We start from the raw sequence: 3730 nt of genomic DNA on the forward strand, positions 1-3730 counted from the left end.
CAAACGAGCTATATAGAGCCGTCAGCAGCTCAATTTATTAATTATAAATTTTATAATATATTTGCATAAGTGTCAACACATTAAATGATCATAAAAATACATAAAGGTTCGAAAACAAGTTTATTCATTTAATATACATTTGAAACATACATTCTGATTTATTTTGATTTTCACATACATAAAAATATAATAATTACATAAAGAACTTATTACAAACGTGTTACGCTTAAAAGGACTCAAGAAGAGCTATAAAAGCTTATGAGTCAAATTAAATGCCACTACGAGGTCATTAATACCCGTAGTGAGACATAGGTCTTCGACAAAAAGTCAAAGAAGGTGTTAAAACACACCTGTTGCCTATTAGAGGCACTAAAATTCCATTTAGGAATTTATTCACATCCTTAAGACGTCTAAAGATTAATAATCTCGCGATAGATAGTTAAGCGAGACGAACGAGACTCTTAGTGAGCTCTGTAGATGCGGAAGCGGTTAAAAGATAAGGATAGCTTCGCGCGGGTATTCATTGAAAATTAGAATTCCTGCGGAAATAAAATGAAAAGATTAATTGAGAATTTTATGTTTTATTTGATATATATATTTGTTATACTTACCGTATTATTTCGTAGACATAAGTTAGCCGTAGTCCGTACAATCTATGTGAGCTTGAGTCATTGACAGATCAGGGACAATTTCAAAGTACCTGTAAGAAAAAGAAAAGTTAAGTTTTAATTTAATCTTAAGAAAGATATTTACTCAGACGTATCAAACATGAGACAGAGATATAGAAATGTCATAAAAAGTAAGTGATACAAGCGTACGTGTAAGTCGCCGATAACGTCTCACGTTTAATTGAATTTACTAATATTTTATTTTATTTTATATTTATTACAGGACAGAATTATGTAAGATTAATGTTAAGTTAATTTAAAAAGAGTAAATGTCTTAATTAAGTGTTTATTTGGAATCTCCAAGTTAGTTGATATATATATATATAACAGCTGGAACAGCTGATTGAGGTAAAAACCGGTAGTAGCTTCATAAATAGAATTTTCCTAGAAAAAGAAAATGGAGATTCTGAATAAACACGGCACTGATTCCCTTCCTGCCGAAGAAGGAGGAGATCCGACCGGTAAAAGGACGAATTTTCCTATTGGTCGGAGACTAGTAGGTGGGGATGAGGATGCCAAGGTGGCCGACTCCCTCGAGAAGAAGGAACACGCCACCAGTCGCTCTTGGCCGTCCATCTTGTACGGACGTGCACACGCGTGTCGTCGCGTGATATTGCATCACCTTGATGTAATTCGTAAAAGGGGATTCCGCGGACGCGCGTTACACGTTAATTCATTTAATTATTAATAATAAAAGACCCCTATACAATAATTATTCCTCAGTTCTTTGTATTTTACGAGAAATAGCGTCCGGAAAGGAAGTGCGTCACGTTTCTACGTGTTCCGAGTGGGCGAAAACGATGTACATTTATTTTATTAATTAAACAACATTATTATTAATCGTGTGAGTTTATCGATTCATTGCGGAATTCCTAGTTAAAGTTTCAACAGGGTGAGAGAGGATCCCAGACGCTACATCGCAGAGGACATCCACCGCTGGCAACGGAACGGCTCTTCCTTCTTCGTTGGAAGGTCAAACGAAGTGGCGACCGTATTCTTCATTGAATATTCGACAAGTAGTAAGCAAATTGAACATAATTACACACTCAGGCCGGTCACAACCTAAGGAATTAGAATCATTGAATTTGTACGATTTTGCCAGATTTTGTAAATTACGAGACAGATGCCAAAAAATGACGAAGTCGAATGTTACGAACTTATTGTATCGGGATTATGTTTAAAAAAATGAAAAAGGTATTATTTAATTAATCATTATCGATTTAATGTAAAAACTGAACCCGAAAAATACTTTTACTCGCTGCTTTTTCTCATGGAGAGATTTGAGTGAACTCAAAGGTGCATACGAGACTTACACAGATGCCTTTAAGAATTCAGCGTCTGCTTTAACGAAGGCAATGAAATATCATGAAAGGCTCGAAGAAATACAGAAAGCTTTTGAGAACGTTGCTGAATTAATCGAGAAGCGCGAAAATGATCAGAAAACAGCAAACAGAGACAAATTAGACAGAGATTATGATGGACTGGATTGCAATTCGATAGAAGTTGACGATGCGATGAAAGATCTGGAAGATTTTGGTAAAATTGACGTCCCGATTGATTTATCGCAAATGATGTCGCGATTGAACGAAAACCAGTAAAGAATCTTCGATAGAGTATGTCAAGTTTTACAAAATAAAAATCAGATTCTGCAACTGTACGTAAGTGGCGAGGGTGATACAGGGAAAAGTTTTCTTATTAAACGTTGGATCAGAATACATTTGAAAAAAGCAACTGCCATATCTGCTCCCACGGGTATCGCGGCATTCAATATCGAAGGCTTGACGATTCATAGAATGTTTCAGCTACCCGTCACACATGAATCTACGGCAAAATATACGCACTTGTCAGACATGGTTTTGAAAATTTTGAGAGACAAATTAAAGACTGTCGAATTATTTATGATCGATGAGGTATCCATGATTTCGAATGTGACACTTATGTTTATTAATCTACGATTATGTGAAATCTTTGATACGACAGATACAGATGATGGTTTCTTTGGCAGAAAACATATTCTTCTATTTGGAGATTTGTTGCAGCTTCCCCCTGTAAAAGAACAATCTCCGTTCGTTAAAATGTCTCGATTAGAGATTCAGAAGTATTTGGGTACCATGGGTAGATGTAATTTGTGGAGATTGTTCGATTACGACGAATTCTTGATTAATATGCAACAAAGAGGCGACAACACATATCGCGATATACTTTCTAGAATACGAATAGGTTTGGTAACGGATTAGGACATCAATGTTTTTCAGTCGAGAAAAATCCATTTCAAAGGAAGTAATTGCGATGAAAGATTGAATGAACTTTGCACTTATATGACTTAATTACCGATTGATACAATATGTTTATTACCCACGTGTTATTTGTGCAAGGTTTTGAACACGACAATGCTCGATAGAATTCACGGTGATGAAATTCTACTAATAGCAGAAGATGATGTCGACTGTGCTCCGACAATGAGAAAAATGCACAAAATTTTGAAGACAAAGATGACAAGTTTCGGACACAGCTGGCATTGAAAGAGTAATAGCGATTAAAATTGGCGCTAAAGTGATGATTCGACGAAACATTGACGTAACTTTGGGACTTATCAATGGAACGATTGGCAATGTTGCAGTTAATCACTCTGTTGATGGAAATCGTATTAATTCCATTAAAATTGTAACAACCTAACTTTATGCTCGGACGTAGCTCGTCGGAAATTTGCGGTCCAGGGCATAAAGAGGTTCGAACGGCAAGGGGAAGATGCAACGGTTGTGGTGGACTTTAAATAATGAAACGGTAGCGGATACACTTAAAATAATATATTAATTTAATGAGATGACAATCACGCGTAACAAAAATACAAATAAGCTAACTGTACACATATATATTTACAAGAAAAAGAACTAAGTTGTTGAAGTAAGCCCGGTCGCAGTTTCGGGCGGCGCACGGACGATTACAATGATGCGTTTGTTTCGCGGATTCGGCCGGCCAGAGCGATATCGCGGGTCGCATATATACAGTGTGCGTGCGTGCGTGCGTGCGTGCGTGCGTGCGTGCGTGCGCGCGTGCGTGCG

The 3730-nt window shown here is 36.9% G+C and overlaps 1 pseudogene; it reads left to right on the plus strand.

Annotated features, from left to right (window-relative positions):
* The first annotated feature begins 1065 nt into the window (after nucleotides 1-1065).
* On the plus strand, nucleotides 1066-3344 carry LOC108730073 (ATP-dependent DNA helicase pfh1-like; annotated as a pseudogene).
* The last annotated feature ends 386 nt before the right edge of the window (nucleotides 3345-3730 follow it).

The sequence above is a fragment of the Mycetomoellerius zeteki genome, unplaced genomic scaffold (assembly GCF_001594055.1).
Source record: "Mycetomoellerius zeteki isolate Tzet28-1 unplaced genomic scaffold, Tzet1.0 scaffold835, whole genome shotgun sequence".
Lineage (NCBI taxonomy): Eukaryota > Metazoa > Arthropoda > Insecta > Hymenoptera > Formicidae > Mycetomoellerius > Mycetomoellerius zeteki.